The sequence below is a fragment of the Lissotriton helveticus genome, chromosome 3_2, assembly GCF_964261635.1.
Source record: "Lissotriton helveticus chromosome 3_2, aLisHel1.1, whole genome shotgun sequence".
Lineage (NCBI taxonomy): Eukaryota > Metazoa > Chordata > Amphibia > Caudata > Salamandridae > Lissotriton > Lissotriton helveticus.
The window spans coordinates 311604404-311622126 of NC_136062.1; the positions used below are offsets into that span (position 1 = coordinate 311604404).

The following is a 17723-nucleotide window of genomic DNA, read 5'->3' on the forward strand; positions in this document are numbered from 1 at the left end:
GATGGATGGAGCATCTGAATCAATCAAACACTCACACCCAGTCAAAAGATCTGGGTTTAATCCATCACCGTTCTTTAGCCCACTCTGCCACCCCAGTTCAGACATGGCTATATGCAAATCAGTCTGACCCTGTGCCTCATGGGAACAGTCCAGCCTGAACTGCCAAGCCAGGTCTTCCCTGGACTGGAAACAAGCTTCCGAGGACCGGTTTCTGGCATTCCAGCCGTCTTCAGCCCGGCTTGCTTGAATCCAGTGGCAAAGTGAGCAAGGGACTCGCGTCTGAGCATACCCTGCCACACTTATGGCGGCCAAAAGCGGTACAAAAGGGGGTGGTGATGGACAGAGCATCTGAATCAATCAAACACTCACACCCAGTCAAAAGATCTGGGTTTAATCCATCACCGTTCTTTAGCCCACTCTGCCACCCCAGTTCAGACATGGCTATATGCAAATCAGTCTGACCCTGTGCCTCATTGGAACAGTCCAGCCCGAACTGCCAAGCCATGTCTTCCCTGGACTGAACTGGGGTGGCAGAGTGGGCTAAAGAATGGTGATGGATTAAACCCAGATCTTTTGACTGGGTGTGAGTGTTTGATTGATTCAGATGCTCCGTTCATCACCACCCCCTTTTGTACCGCTTTTGGCCGCCATAAGTGTGGCAGGGTATGCTCAGACGTGAGTCCCTTGCTCACTTTGCCACTGGATTCAAGCAAGCCGGGCTGAAGACGGCTGGAATGCCAGAAACCGGTCCTTGGAAGCTTGTTTCCGGTCCAGGGAAGACATGGCTTGGCAGTTCGGGCTGGACTGTTCCCATGAGGAACAGGGTCAGACTGATTTGCATATAGCCATGTCTGAACTGGGGTGGCAGAGTGGGCTAAAGAACAGTGATGGAATAAACCCAGATCTTTTGACTGGGTGTGAGTGTTTGATTGATTCAGATGCTCCGTTCATCACCACCCCCTTTTGTACCGTAGTCCACGGAACAGCAGAATAAAGGTAGCTGGTCAGCCAGGGTAGCTTTCCGCGACAAGTAGGACAGTGCTATAATGTTGTGCATCGTGGAGCAGCCTACTCTGAAGCCTGACTGGGAAGGAGGCAGGATGTTATTTTCGCTGGCCCAGTTTCCTAGTACCGCCAGTAAAACCCGTGCATTTGCTTTGGCTTCAATGTCCAGCAAGGCTATTAGTCTATAATTGGCCGGATTTGAAAAGTTGCCCTTTTTGTGAATTTGGTGTAGAATTGAACCATGCCAAGAAGGTGGAATTTTGGCTGTAAGAAAAGCATGTGCAAAAAGGGGTGAAAGGAGTTCTGCCCAAAACTGCCGGAATTTTTTGAAGACTGCTGCAGGTATTCCATCTGGCCCTGGTGCTCCATCGTTCTTCATGCGGCTGATGATCTTGCTTACTGCATTTTCAGGTAAGGCCAGACCAGAAGTATTTCCGTTGAGTGGTGCTAGAGGCGTAGGGGTGGATGAGCGCTCCCATACGCCGCCATTTAAAGTTGATTAATGTGCTCCACCTATACGTTTTCAGGAACTCAATTTTCTCCAGTGTAGCCGTTATTGCTGAGCTGGTTGATATACCTCCAGAAATGGGCCGGATTTCTTTCCTTTAAGAGGAAGAACATTTTTAACCAGGCTTCCTCTATACGTTTGTTCCATTGGGCCCATGCGCGTTTCTTGCGAGCTGCTCTGTATAGCCCTTTTGTGGTTTGCTGGGCAGCTCTTTCTGCTTTTTTCCTGTTATTTAGGCCGTTTTGCCTCTTTCGTTTGTGTTCAGATATTTCCACATTAGAGGGTTGGTTGAGAGCCTTTGCCGTCCGGTTTTTTTGAACGGCGAATGAGCCCCCCAGAGCCTGATGCAAGTCATTCAGAAGAGTGGGCCAGTGATTTAAAATGGCTTCTGGGACGATAACGCTTTTTAGTTGAGCGTTTTTCGTTACCCAATCGGCCAGTTTTGAGTCTAAGTTGATGGACCATTTAATCCTGCGTGAAAATTGCTCTTTTTCCTCGCCTGTGGGTTCGCCTATTGGTGTGAATCTACAGGATGCGGTGAGGAAAAGACTAAAGGAAGCTCTTAAAGGCCTATGGTCGCTCTCGGTTCGATGATAGATGTTAAAATCGGTCAGGTGGTGGGCGAGCGTGTTTCCGATGAACAGATAGCCAATAGTGGAAATATTTCTGTAAGTTGGAGGGGGTGCCCATGTGTAGTCATTTGCTTTTTTTAGGCTGGAAGGAGATGATATAGAGCTGGCTTTAAATAGAGCTTGTTGGTGCGCAACCTCTTTGGCGGGATTGTTTTCATTTGCTAATTTATCAAGCAATCTGTTGTTGAAATTCCCGGCTATGAGAGGGTTGTGGTTGGGGAATTTAATGAGAAAATCTCCGATTGTGGCGGCCAGGGCGTCCAGAGCTTGGTTTCTCGGGTGTAGGGCAGGATTGACATAGCAGTTGAAGAGAAGCAAACGGAGCGGATTGTTGTAGTTTTTTAGTCCGCTAATGCATACTACTTGTGTTCCGGATGAATCAGATCCTATCATAGTTGCTTCCAGTCTGCAAGAGTGTTTGATGTAAACCGAGAGTCTGCCCATTGGCCGCCCAAAAATGTTCCGTCTCGTGGCTGGGACATGGAATTCGTAGTACACGGGAAAGGCGGTGGTGGTGGTGGTTGCCCATGTTTCCTGAAGGCAGATTAGGTCGCCACTTTGAAGGTACTGTACAGCCGGGATGTTCTTAATCATTTTCTGGAGCCCGGCCACATTCCAGGATATGATTGTTAGGCCATTAATTTGATTGTTCCAAGTGTAGTCTGTTTTCTCTTTGAGGGAGTTAAAGATGCCGTTGAGCTGACTGTTGACCGTTTTCGACCTGGTGTCCTAGTTGGTAGTTGATGGCCTGAGAGCTGGAAAGGACCCTTCTCTGATTACTGGAGCAAGTGATCCTCAGTTGTTCTTGCTGATGAGGAATATTGGCCAGATAGTGTCCGGGGCCCAGGTCTTCTCCGCACTTTAGAATGGAATAAGTGTTTTGGGAATTTTCAGCTAGGACATGAGGGTATCTATCTTGAGGTTGGGGCCTAATCTCTATGCCCCAGTCTGCGAGTTGATTTGCTTCAGGTAGCATTGCTTTCAGGTGTGTCTGTTGATTTAGCCCCACCACTGTTGACTCGTCGTGGGAATCGCCTGGCAGACTTAAAAATTTCACCCAGGCGATGTCAGCAAATCGTATATGGTTCAAGGATGCAAAATATTTCCTCTGTTCAAGGCGTCGTATTTGCCGTATTTGCCTTTAGCGTGGTATCTTGGAGTGAGTACGGCAGTCACCTCTTCTGGTTTTGGGCGTCTGCTGGTCCTTGGGAAGCCCGATATAGCTTGGCTGTCAGGCACAGGTGTTAGTCTGTGTATTGAGAGAGTACTGATAGCCGTGGGTCCGAGAGGGAATGTTGCCGTCTGTTGGTTCTCCATATTTGTATTGTATGTAGTAATGGAGGGTGGTTGCTCAATGACCTCCGGATGAGGCCTTAGGGGGGGTAGTTGATGTTGGTGGTACGGGAGCAGGGCTTTTCCCTGCGCCTAAGACTACTACAGGTTCAAGGCCGGTGGGCATAGAGCAAACCTCGCCTTTTGATTTGTTGTGGGAGTGAATCAAGGAGGCGGTGAGAGGACGCACCTCTCTGGTTGGATATTCAGCAAGGCTCATGATCGGTTGTAAGTTAATTGGTGCCGCTTCTTCGTCTTTCTTACTTGATGTGTTTTTCATGAAGATTGGGAACAGTTTAGCTGAGCTGGTGACTGGGTTAGTTGTATGTGTGCGGGTGATAAAAGATGCTACTCGGTTTTTAGATTTTTCCCTCTTTTGTGCTTCCTTTAGCTTTTTCTTTGCTTTCCTAGAAAGTGGGGCTGCCTTTTGGTAGAGCACTAAGGCTACTTCAAGTTCTTCTAATGTTTGACAGCTATTCGATGGATGTGATGCAGTAGGTGTAGTCTGCGTTGAGAGTGTTGGGCTAGGAACGGCAAGTAGGATCAGTGGCGAATTTTTTGTTGGACTGACGGTGAGATCTGTGGATTGGTTGACTAAGTCGTTCATTGGTTCCTTGTGTGAGTTAGTTGACGCCGATGACGAGGAAGGCCCAGTAGGGAATCTTGAAGAGCGAACTGAGTCAGCTAAGGTGGTCAAAACGGCAGGTAGATGTGCCCATTGGTCCACGATAGCCGCGCATGAGCAGGTAGTTTGTGAGTCGGAAATCTGATTTGCGATATGGTCCATTTTTCCTTTCAGCTCAGAGAGGCGTGTTGCTATTGTCTGTAGCAGGTCCATTTGTAGCTCCATCTTAGAGGATTGCCAGAGTAAGGCTTTAGCCGTCCGGTATTGTGGATTGGTGATTTTTGGTGATTCTGGGGCACCCATGAAGCTGGAGTTCTCTGTGTTTTCAGGGGTGTGGTGTTGATAATTTGTCCCGCTAGATAGTCTGTACAACTGTGGGGTGGACTCCAATGTTTGCTCGATTTTGATTTCGAGTTGCTGTAAAAAGGATGCTGAAAGTTCTCCCGGGTCTTGTTTTTTTGAGGCAGCCGGGGAACATATAACTACATTCAGTGAAGAGGCTTGCCTAATGGGTGAATGGGGTTGATGTATTAATGCCTCAGTTGTTGTAGTTCTAGTGTCCCCGCTTGAACCTGTTTTGGAGTTGTCAGAGTCGAGTAGTTGTTGTTGCGAGACTCCTGGGACAGATCCTGTAGTGGTGTGAAAAGCCAAGTCGGGCCCAACCGCAGTGTGGTGGGACTGTTGGTAATAGCTATGTTATGGTGAAAGAGCGATTGGCAGTTAGTCTCCGTTTGGCAGGGGCCCGAGTGATTATTGGTGAAGGAGAAGAATCGTCCCTGACACTTGGGCTGTGTCCTAAGTGGTCTGTCCTGTCGTTTACTGATAGGTTGTGTAGAGACCTCGGAAGCAGGTAGTTGGTTATGAGGCCTGAGTTGGTAGATTTTTGATTGTTAGATACCTTAGGGGCCCCGAGAAGAGTGCCTGGATTCGGGGCATTTGCACGATGTGTACTTGAACTGTTCATTATAGGTCCTACTAAAGCTTTGCCGCTGTGGGCCTCTGCGGCTGATTTTGATCTTGTAACTGGGATCCGTGTTGACATCTTATTGTAGATGCAGCTTAATTGGTGGTTGGTTGAGCCTACGATGGTGGGGGAGGCTTTAGGTGGCCTTGAGTCGTGGACTGCCAAAACGTAGGGGTCCGGTTCGGCTTCGCTTGTTGTGCCCCAATGCTCCTGCTGCTGCTTGCTCTCGTGCTCCTGAGCTCACTCTTCCCACGGCGCTGGAGGCGAACTCGCAGCTCCTGCCGTGCCGGGGTGCACTGGAAGGCAGTTTGTATCTCCCGCTGCGCTGTGGATCAGCACGCAGATCTCCGCCGTGCTGCGGGTCAGCTCGCGGCTCTCTGCCGTGCTCAGGCGTGTTAGGTGTGCTGTGGGGCGGATCTCCGCCGCTCTGTGGGACAAGTTGCAGCTCTCCACCACGCTGTGAGATGACTCGTAGCGCTCTGCGACTCTCCGCCCTGCACTGTCGTGCCTGGGGGGTTTGCACGCTAAAGGAAGTTTCCGGCTCCTTTTGAGGGGATTGTAAGGCCCGGCCGCGGGGCGTGGCGGAGCTCACAGGGAGCGCTCCACCGCCAGCTGCGGCGGCGCTAACTTCTGACGTTCAGGTTAATCGGAGGGGCCGGTAGAGGTGAATTCAGTGGAGGTAGAGATGAATGTTCAGGCCGCAGGTGCCGTTGATGCTACTCGCGGCTCAGAATGCCCCCTCGTGACCCCCGCCTCACCTCTCTCCACTCTCGCGGCGTAGCTGCTCCCTCTTCGCGGCTCCTCGCGGCTCGTTGCAGGTAGCAGCTTGCTCTCGCTTCTGACTCTCGCTGATCACGGCTCGTCCCGCTGCAGCTGCTGCTGCCGCCGCTTGCCGTTACCGTTACCAGGCTGTGTCTCACGGGGGAGGGGGGGAATAACTGCCGGCTGTGTCCGCCGGAACCCCTGCACTGCGGTGTGCCTTGGTGTCGGTGTACGCTGCTCTCTCCACTCCTCTCGGCGCACTCCTCGCTTCGAATCCGAGTCGTCTCGCCAGCACAAGTGTAGCCACCTAACTTGGAGCATTATCACAAGTTGGTTTGATAACTAAGGTGGTTTAGGTCATCAGTTTTCGAACTTTGACAAACACATACATGGGGTACTTATGTTAAAATAGTTGAATTCATATTCTAAAGTTAGAGCTGTGAAGGGAATGGGATAATTTTTGGGTTACGATACATCACTTTCTTATAACAAAGGGAATCTTACTTGCTAGATGAACAGGGTTGTATGAAGAATTGGGGGCAAGAAAGGAAAGAATTCATATAACAATAAGGTTGCGTGTTGGGAAAAGAAAGAGTATGAATTAAAAGACGCAAGAGTACATCCTAGATTGAGTATTTGATATGGAAAAGGAAGGGATCAAAATGATGGGTAAAGAAACCTCTAGAGGTAAGATGAAATAAAAGTGTGGAATTAGTACAGGTTCAAAATACATTTATGTTGGCTGGAAGAAACCTTGCGGTTCCTGAAGTGCATTATATGTGTGGGACCAATGCTTATTTAAAGTTGCTATCTAATTGACTGGGTAGTTATTATATGGGGTTAGTGTTTCCAAAGGTATATCATGTAAACAAATTAGAAGACGAGTTAAGTTGCTGATGTGAGATCTGTCCCCTGTGCGTCACAACTAATGGATGATATCTATAGTGCATTTATTTCTATTGTAGGTCTGATTTTGAATGATGCAAAAATTAAAAAGTTATCTACTGTTGTTGAAATGCTGGCAGCTGGTGCCGCTGGGGCATTAAGTGACATTAATTTGGAATGGATAAGAGGGCCATGGTTCTTCATAATGGGTTAACTTTATATATTTTGCTTGCAAAAGAACACAGAGTTTTTAAAGTACTACGAGTTCAACAATGTTGCACTTATGGGCCAGATAAGAGTAAGGAGATCAACAAGTATGTGAAGAATAGTACAGATTTATCAAAAGGCTTGACGGAGTTGGAAGAGAAAGGATAATTTAATTTATTTAATTTAATTTAAAGCCATTTGTAAAGCGCCTGGTTACTCAAAAAACAAAGTGTCCCCGCGCTGAATACTGTAATGAAGCTTAGAGGAAGGAGCACGGGTATGCCAACTCAAGGGCGGGGGATGGGAAGAGGTTAAGTGCGTGGGAATAGGAAAGTTTTAAGTTTTCCCCGAAACCATACGGATCTCAAGTGGGAGCTCGTTCCAGCACTTAGCAGCCAGATATCTGAACGAACGGCCGCCCATCCTAGCTCTGGTGACTTTAGGGATTTTGAACAACATTGCTCCAGAAGATATCAGATTTCTGGTGGGGCGGTGTGTTGTAAGAAGGCATTTTAGATATTCTGGCCCCGTGCCTTGGGCGATACGATGGGCAAAGCATAAGGACTTAAATTTAATTCGTTCCTCAATGGGGAGCCAGTGGAGTTTGGACAGGGCAGATTTCCCTGAGGCTCTGCGAGGAAGCTTGAGCACCAGACGTGCAGCGGCATTCTGGACACACTGGAGTTGGTGAAGTCCTTTTTTGCTCAAACCTAGTAACAGGGCGTTCCCATAGTACAGATGGGGAGTTACTAGGGCATGGACAATGGTCTTCCTGGAATCCATGGGGAGGAGGTCTAATACCTTCCGAAGAACCTTCAGTACGCTGAAGCATCTAGCCGTGACTTTGCTGACATGAGGCATGTATGAAAGATTAGAATCTAGTGTTATGCCCAAGTTACGTACCGCGACCGCAGGACAGGGCAGGCTGCCTAATTCCGCAGGTCACCACATGTGGGACCATGCGGAAGAAGATTTTCCTACCACCAACAGCTCGGTTTTATCGCCATTAAGGCGAAGACAGTTATTATTCATCCAGGCGGCCACAGAAGAGAGACAGTTGGAGAAATTGGTGGCATTTTCTCTGTGGTCGGGTGTGAGCTTGAACATCAATTGGGTGTCATCAGCGTAACTGACAATGCCCACCCCATAAGTCTCCACTATGCGCGCCAGGGCTTCCATATAGATATTAAATAAAGTAGGGCTCAAACTAGAGCCCTGAGGAACCCCATGGCTCGCCTTCCTGAGAGAAGACTTAAAGGGGGGGCAGTGCATCTGAAAGTTCCTGTTGACCAAGAAGGACTCCATCCACGCAAGGGCATGCCCCTTTACTCCCATGTCAGATAGCCGAGACAGCAGCATTGAGTGCAGCACGGTGTCGAAGGCTGCACTAAGATCTAAAAGTACCAACGCTGCTGTCTCTCCATCATCCACTATGTGCCTTAAACTTTCGGTGGAAAAAAGTAGGGCAGACTCCGTAGAGTACCCCGCTCTGAACCCAGATTGTGTGGGGTGCAGGAGAGAATGTTCTTTTAGATAGCTCATGAGCTGTCTATTAACTACTTTTTCCACAAGTTTTGCGCAGAAAGGGAGGAGGGAGATAGGGCAAAGGTTTTGAAATTGGGAGATATGGATGTTGGCCTTCTTCTTAAGGGGGATTACTTGAGCGGTTTTCCAAGCGTCTAATACCTGGCATTCTTGAAAGGAGAGTGACACAATAAGACTGATGTAATCAATTATTGTGGTCTCCATGACTCCTTTACAGCGTGTCGGCGGACATACATCGCTCGGAGAGCCTGATTGTATACTATTTGCGATGCTCAGTAACTCTTGTTTCTCCATAGTAATAAAACATGTGAGACCAGGAGTCCCCGTGTTGCTGGTCTTGGCTATTACAGGTTTACTCGAATTGGCCTCATCCTCCGTAAAGGTGGCATGAATTTTATCTATCTTGTTTACGAAGAAGTCAGCAATAGAGTCACAGAGTTGTTTCGAGTAAGTATCTTGAGCTTCCAACCTCGTTGGGATCGTGAGTTCCTTATAGATAGAAAAGAGTTCTTTAGATAAGAAATAGGGACATGATTTCTGCTATAGGCAGCTTTGTTAGTGGACTAGTAGTGGGCATTTTGATGCTATATTAAGGCCTTTTGATTACTGCAGTTTGTGTGATGTGCTTGTTTTTGATGAAAAAGAGATTTCAGTTCATGAAAGAGGAAGCGGTTCAGACATTAATTGTGGAGAGAAATCAGCTGATGGCAAATAATTGAAAAGAGGGAAGATATAGAATTGGAAGAAATACAGAGCTGTCTTTAAAGAGTTAAAGGATACAGATGGAAGCAACTCCAGACAGCAAACTGTTTCTGAAAGTGTTATGAAGGAAAATGGAGGTTGCTTAGTGTGATGGTTCTATATTACAGCTTGGGGGGTGGGGGGCGGGGCAGGGAGACCGGGAAATTGGTGATGCACTGTTACCATTATATGTGTATCTAATGAAATGTTAACCTGTAACACGCATAACAATCAGTTACACGTGAGCATGTTTTATTTTACATTCAGATTTCGTGAAAAAGTGAATTATATGTTTTCTATCAACTATACTTAGAATATGTACATCTCAACATTGATATGACTCCTTCTTGAATAGTAAACGTTGCATTTCTGCCTGCTGTGCATTACTCTAATTCCGTTTCAGGCACGTTTCTCAGCACCTGCATGGGATGGGAGGCAGAGGAGGTGAACACTCCTTTGTGAGATATTGTGATGGCCTTCACGATGGTTGATGGCATTGTATTATTCGAGAGGAGTAGGTCGACACCAAGTACAGTGGGATCACTGGCTTTTGATTGGTTCTTACTCTGTGAGAAACAGTAGAATGTATCCTTTGTATTAAATGTCATGTTTAACTGTGTGCAGCTTGTAGTTAGAATACTCGCTTCTGTCCACCGTTGCAGGCGGATGCCTCTTGCCCTCTCTCAAGACCCAGATGGGTGTACTGGCAGAATTCCAATCTTTCTATGAATCCCTATATACTACATACAGATGGACGCCTAGACGCTACAGACACTGAGTTCTTCGCCACTTACCTGTCCTCACATTGTCAATAGACCAATCAAGAAGCCTATAAGGACTGATTAACGAGAAGGAGATTGCTGAGTCTATTAATGACAAGGCCAATAATAATGCTCTGGTGGGATAACAGATTCCCCACAGAATTTTATAAATTGACTAAACAGCAGATGATTGTGCTAGCGTCTTATTTAATTGTGATAAACTCGAGAAATGTTACCTAAGGGACGGATTTATTAAAGCCAAGACATCTCTGATTCCCAACTAGGAAGGAACACCCTGAATTGTTGTAATTATATGCCAATTGCACTCATTAACAATGATATTAAGATCATGGCAAAGGTCCTGGCCAATTTGCCTTAAAACGCCAGTCCCAGATTAGTTCACTCTGCTCAGATAGGATTAGTTCCCGGTTGCTCGTCTACTAATCAACTCCGTACTCTTTCTCATGTACTCTGGGAAGTGCAATACCTTGACAAAAGGGTCCTTCTCTCAATAGATGCCAAAAAGGCCTTCGACAAACTGGAATGGGGATATATGTTCAGAACTCTGCAAAAGATGGGTACAGGTTCCATTTCTTCATTTTGGTCAAAAACATGTACTGCACTCGCACTGCGTCGGTTACTCACGGAGAACTTACCTCCCCTTACTTTCTAGTTCACCGCTCTACAAGACAAGGTTGCCTCTTTCACCACTGCTCTTCATATTAACCTTGGAACCTCTGGCCATCGCCATAATTAAGGCCCCCAGTATCAAGGCGATTTGGACTTTGGTAGGTGAACTCAAGGTGTTTTACTACACAGACAACATCTTGCTCGCTTTGGCTTACCCTCTCCAGCGGTGGAGTGTTCTGATGGTCTTGATTAATCTATTCTTGAGTTTCTCAGGCTATAAAACAAATGGTCAAAATGTGAAGCAATGCCACTCACTGCTTTTACAATGCAAGCTTCGATAGACTACCTACCCTTTTGCTGGAAAACTTAAAACCTGAAATACCTTTGCATTCCCCTCAATAGGGGATATACAAGATGAAGGCAGATTTACAGAAATGAACCACGTCCAACCTTTCATTGTGGGTGAAACGTGAAGGTAATTAAAATGAATATAGCTCCCTGTTCAATTACATTTTTGAAATGCTCCCACTGCTGATCTCTCACACACTGCTAAAAGAGATCTATAAATTGGCTTCCAGATTTATATGGGGAGCAAGGAAACCAAGGTTACGGAGCTCTAAAACACGCTCTACCACTCCTAAAGGGGTGCTACATATGCCCCACGTGGAAAGTTACTGGTTGGCCCAATGGTTATCACAACTGATTTAAACAATTAAGACTCATTGAGAAACCCTGAACTGGGTAACAATGGAAAACCATGCCTTACTCGTCATGAGGGATCTGACGGCGTATTATACAAACTGCCTCAAGCCTTAGCACTCTCGAATCACACGATCTTCACCTCTCGCTATGTATAGAAGGCGCACGCAATACTAAACGTCTCAGAATGTTTCCAAACTACAACTCCTATTTCGCATAAAGTTGCAACTGTTATAGACAATGACAAGATCAGCTGGACCCTATGAATAATGTCTATAATCCTCCATCTTGATGATTAGCTTACAGACGGCTGCCTGAAAACAGTTCCCCAAACTACAGCAGGAATACGGACTGCTGCCCTCACAACACTTACAATTTATACAATTGTCATATGCCCTGTACAGTCTTCTCGACCGCCATAATACCTTCAAAAAATGTATGATAGACTTCCACAATTTGAGATCTGGGGTAGGTTCGTCGACATGAGGACTCACTAGAACAGGTTTATAAAGTCTTCCACCGTCACTACACTTTCCCCATACACGTACAAGAGGCAGACAACTTTGCACTTCCCAGGACCTTCAAATAGGCGTCTCTAGAATGTTCTACCCCTCTTGTTGGGAGATAGTGATAATAGTTACTCATTGATTACTTGCTACAGTCCCATGGATAGTAAGTCATCCACATCAAGATGGATCGCTTCCTGTTCATGTTTTTCTGTGGGTGTTTCTTGTGCATTTACAGTACCTTTTCAACGGTCTTCACAGTGACTGACCGTTATGAGTATCAACGTACATAAATACATGTATCTGCATACTGCCCCTTGAGACGCCGGTACAAGGCTGTTGAATGTTGTTATGACCAAGCAGGGCACTCTTTACCTTCATGGTGGTGCCCATTCTCCCCCACCCCAGGGGCTTGATGTTACAATACTTGACATCCTATATGTATTCATGATGTATGGTTCAATCACTGTGATACATATAACATTTTGGTTACTTTTATCTTTCAAACCAATAAAGAAATTAGACAAAAGACTCAGCAATGTGGCCTCGAAAGATGGAGTGAGGGTACCCTTGGATGCTGAGGCAATTGAGGAGGATTCTAAGGACACCAATGTGATCACTCCTTTTAGGAGAGACATAATTTGCAAAAAAATAAACCACATTAGCATCCTTACCTCCAGAGCAGATCGCTTGCAAGATCGTCTGGATAAATTTGCTGAGCTGATGGTTCAGAGAAACAGATGTCGGAACTGGAGGACAATATGAGTATACAGACTAAGACAATACAATGCTGGAGAAAACGGTGGATTGCACACGTCAAAAATGAAGATTTGGAGGCACACTCACATTGCATTAATGGGTGCATCATGGGGGTTTCAGAATCAATCAATGCAAGCAAAATGGAGCTCTTTATTGAAAAAAATGCTGACTAGGCTGTTTGGGGCTTCTAGTTTATTATTTTTGTTTGTGCTGGAGGGCACTCATCAGGCATTGACTGTTGCTCCCCCAAAGAGATCCTGCAGGTACTTAATTGAACTTTGCAATCGTTTTCAGGTTCCGAACCTGTAACTGTGCTCCTGGACATATTGTTTGGTTAAACCAACTGTTCCTGTTTTGCAAAACGCCTCTAGTCTTTGTTTTTTCAAAGTAAATTCATATTCGAGCAACAACACCTCACAGCCCAAGGTTCTGGTTTGGTAGAGGGAAACATGATGCATTTGTAAAAACTTGTTCATGCTTGCATTGGAGAGAGCAACTCTAAGCTTCATATTGCAGCAAAATCTACAAGAGAGTCTGCTGGTGATGTATGTTCAGCAAACTGAGCGCTGGAACGAAGACTTAAATACATTGATAACTTAAAGATAAATTGACAGTTTCACTGATATTTAGTGGCAAAAAAGCATAATGAAGCTGTGAGTCATTTCTAAACCGCTAGCATTCACGTTGATTCTTTTGTTTCCCAAGTTTTAAAGAGTGATACTTAAGTGTTGTAAACATTGTGAGTTCTACACTCTATTTCTAGATGGCTTTTCAACTACAGCAATATATTGGTTTCACCTGCAGCTACCTGACACAGTACCCTACTCAACACTCTTCCAAGTTTTTTTCATAAAGCAGGATTCACCTAGCAGTAGTGTGCGAAAACCTCGAATGAAATGGCTACCTTATGTCTTTCTAAGATGTCATGGGTATCTCCTCTCTGAATAGTGTTGTAGAAAAGGTTAGTGGTTCACCTCTAGCTCACCTGTTTTTATCTCTTCTCGGACACACATTGTATAGGGTTGCCATCTACCTGTATCTTTACCGGCATAACTAGAAGTTTAAAGTGCTGGCAGGTACACAGAAATTGGGAAAAGCACCTAATGCAGTTTTTACCCCTTATCAGTTCATACTCTAGCCTTTTCCTTGTTCTCCCCAATGTGCCTGCACACACCCATACAGCATTATGCACTTAAGTCTATTTATGGGCGAACATTGTGCTAGCCGGAACTCTTCATTGTTCAGTTAATTAAAACTTACAATTTGACGCTCTATTTCAATACCATATAACATCATAAATCAAAATCCTTTTAAGAGAACCATCTTAAAATACTGTTAAAACCTTCATATATATTCATAGTTACAAGGTAGAAACTGGTTTTAACCATCCCAATCAGTATTTGTAACATTTCAAACTGTCTTAATACAATTAATTAGCACCATAGCGCCTTGAGTTTCCTATTTGCACAGTTGTAAGTTATTCCACTATTCAATTAGTGCATAGCAATCAACAAAGTGCAACGTGCCCTAATAGAATTCTCTTTCAGCCAAGTATTAAATAATAAACATGGATTATACCTGCATAATTAGTATGTACAAACAAAAATGCAGCGATTATTCTATCATTTACTAGGCCTATATCTGATTTGCCCACTTCCTTTTTTAAGGATTTAAAAGTGCTATGTGCCAATTTTAAATATATCACAATTTAAAAATAAAAACTTTAAATAACGGTAATGCCCCAGAGGTTTTTTTTCCTCCACATAAAGCAAACCACTTGAGCAATTATATGACAATGAACCCTTACTATCGGAATGCATCATTACCCTCACTATAAACTTGGCGAAATAGCATTAAAATAATATTTTTTTTAATTCGAAAATCTTTATTAACCACATTTCCCTAGTTTACCCTCTGCCACCTCAATAAACTTTTCAAATTTACCAGTAAATGGTAAATCTTCTCCCAACAAGTGGACTATCACGGCTCGCCGATATGTGCGAATGGCATGATGGTTTAACCCCTCTCTTAGCAGGCTTCTGCGTACTACCATTAACGTTGGACAATTACAAACTATGTGACTAGCGTCTTCTCTGTGGAAGTTACAGAGGGGACATGACATTGAATTGCCCAGCCTTTTTCAGACTGGCAAATTGCTACGGGATTGGAAATTGCCCAACCGGAGTCTCATAAGCTTTACCTTTGCTTTTAGACCATTCAAACCCCCCAAATAATTCTGGTGTTTTAATTGGTCGTATGATGCAATTACAATCCAAGCATGGGATCTTTTCGCTAGGGTTCCTCTGTCCAGGAGGGATGACATTTTTTTGCTGGTCCTGTTAATCACTATTAAAAGCGACATGGGAGAGAGGCAGAACACATAATTGTTCTGCGCTAAAAACGGTCACACCAAGATTTAAAAATTCATAGGCTACAGTATTTCTGGGGTCACTTATAACCTGCCATACAGTTGTCATCAAAGTGGAGTTGCTGTATAAATGTTGTCTCCTAAGGCCAACCTCTAGTCGAATTTGTGCAGGCGAGGCCTGTTTTGGGAGATTAAATAAGAGACGAAAGGTCCCTACCATGAGCCTGTCTATTAAATTATCGCCTTTTCCTTTCAGGATTTCTACGCCATACGTCAGAGATGGGGCGTATTTAGCTGCAATAATTTGTAATAGAGGTTTAAGGGAAAAGCCTCTGAGCGTGTTCCAGAGTGAGGTGAACGCTACAGTTAAAGCGCTGTTCCTACTTTGCATCGCAATACAGTGAGTCTTAATGAGCCTCTTGCATCAAATGTAACTCCCAGATATTTGTACGTTTGTACAGACTCTAACCTTAGGTCTTCTATATAAAATGTTGGTCGTTTTACTATACCCGTGTCACCAGCATGGTTTTTGTTTTATTTCAATTAACTTTTAAGCCATGATTCAAGGCGTACTGGGCAGTTTCACTAATTAGTCTCTGCAGTCCCACCTTAGTGTAACTGAGCAAGAGAATGTCGCCAGCGCACATTATAAAAGGTGTTTAAGTCAGTGGTGAGCGCAGTGTTAGCCACCCTGTAAGCTGTACTGTGATGTGACAACCAATAAACATTCCTCAGTTTACAGTGGCAATTACCTGCTCACATCTTCGTTCAGGGCCTGACTATGTCATGGGCAAGGGCAAGGACTGGAAAGGAGGGGGTGGAACCACTACTGTGCATGCTCAACTCACCATTACCTTCTCTTAGGTCTAACAGTGACAGATGCCGCCAGACTACCATCCTAGCACCAGCCCCTTCTACTCAGCCCTGCAATACAGATACATTCGAAGAGCAGGCAAAAAGTGCTGCATGCACATTTGGTCTCACCGTACTACATTCCCATGTAACTACTCTCAATTTCCCACAGGCTCGTTGAGGTGCACTGCTGTTTGGCATGTGCCAGTATAACCCACAACCTATTGTCTTTCTCTGTGTGTATCAAAGCAAGACAAGGCCTCAAAGGTCACCAGTAAGTGTTACTGTCATTCACAAGGCAGCGCCATGAGAATGAGAGAGCAGACAATGAGGGCCAGCTCTTGTAAAAGGCCAGTAGTGTGGACCAGCAGTTGTTAATCCCTGTTCCTCCCACCACCACGGCCCCTCTTCCTCCAGCACCTTCTCACCGCAACTCCACTCTGGCAGTCCAGCCTGGACATTTAGTTCTCTTTAACGAAGCTTTCTGGCAGAAAACGGTGCTGGCCTCAGACGACTCGACACCGCAGTAAATTCTAATAGGGTTTACAAAAGCAAATCCTTCCCTTCGTCCCCCCACAATCTCTAGGACATTGACAGCTGGTAGATTTTTTTGCATGCGTTTAGAAAATATCCCTCCCCCACAGTATATCTTGAACGTGAGGCGGGGGGTGGGGGGGAAGTGGGGTGGCGAGGAGGAAAGGACAGGGTTAAAAGGTGTGCAGCGGGCTGCATATCTAACCATTCACTCAAAAGTGAAGCCCTACTGTTTGTTGAAAGTCCTGAATTTTTTTTTCTTTCCCAGAATCTTTCCTGGGCACCCTAAATTAGATAATGCATAGATGCACCACTTGCAAAAAAGGCCAGGAATAAAAGAAACATGTCTTAGCAATAAGAACCATAGGGAGGTGTATTTTAAAGTGGAAATGAATCAGTTTAAATAAGACAGTGCGTGATGAGATCATGAATACCGAATAATTCGAGAGGTTCATGATTAACGGCAAATTGTGTGAGAATATTTGTTTCAGCGCAATACTAATTTAAATGTTTCAAAAAAGGAAGTGAATTTTGCCATTTGACTTGGGATGACCCGCTGCCCAAACCTAAATAATAGCACATTATGACAACAACCCATTTCCAGTCACCAGTCGTTTAACTCGCTCGCTGCAGGCTGCAGCATCTTCTGCCAGTGCGGCGCCACCCACCACGACTACAATTTGAAACACCCGGGTGCTTGTAACCAATCAGGTAGTTGTGATCTTACATCCTAAGTGGTGGAAAACCGTAGTGCGCTTGGATTGGCCAAATAATTGGATTGGCTGGAGGGGTTACTCTTAATCGTTCATTGGTTGCATTGTCTAAACGACTATACCGTAGAAAGGGATTGGCGGGAGAAACGGTTTCCAGTTGTTCATTGGCGTGATGTCCTAGACCGGGCTGATGTTTCGTTTTTACCTGCTGCTCGTTTTGCCTTCTTGTCCGTTGGTGGGCTCGTTGACTCGTCACCAAATATTTTTACTCTTCCATGTCAGTGAGTCAGCACCTGGAGGGCTTACAGCGAGAACAGGGTCGGAGCTGGTGAGTAGAATTCACTCCAAGGCGGCTTTATTCTTAGCTACTAAACTCCAGCTCTGTTCTGTGGCGTTAAGTGTCGCCGATAGCCACTCCGCCTGTACCGCGTCACCATTACGTCTGCTACGCCCTCCCTTAAAGAGCAGTAGTACCCAGCGGCCGCAGCGCCTATCAGTTTACAGCTTCGATCAGTGCATCTATTAGTCGCTGCGAATGATCGGGAGTGGGATGGGCCGAGTTAACATACCATCTCTGGCGGAAGTGTTTTCCTTCCCGGGCTCCACGAGCATAGGATGGGAACTGACGCACTAGCCGCAGTAAATAGAAGTATTGAGGCAGATATACAATAAACTGTTGCAGCGCGTGCAGCAAG

The 17723-nt window shown here is 45.3% G+C and overlaps 2 protein-coding genes across 3 annotated transcripts in view; one reads left to right on the forward strand and one right to left on the reverse strand.

Annotated features, from left to right (window-relative positions):
- METTL15 (methyltransferase 15, mitochondrial 12S rRNA N4-cytidine) overlaps positions 1-17470 on the reverse strand; it is a 971710-nt gene extending 954240 nt beyond the window's left edge. Inside the window, exon 1 of the mRNA XM_078684202.1 lies at positions 17234-17470. The gene's annotated coding sequence lies outside the window, so the exon portion shown is untranslated. The remainder of the gene's footprint in view (positions 1-17233) is intronic.
- The window catches only part of KIF18A (kinesin family member 18A), a 379530-nt gene continuing 378949 nt past the window's right edge, over positions 17143-17723 (forward strand). The window contains exon 1 of one of the 2 annotated variants that reach the window (XM_078684198.1): positions 17143-17356. The gene's annotated coding sequence lies outside the window, so the exon portion shown is untranslated. The remainder of the gene's footprint in view (positions 17357-17723) is intronic. The other variant, XM_078684201.1, reaches the window with a different exon arrangement.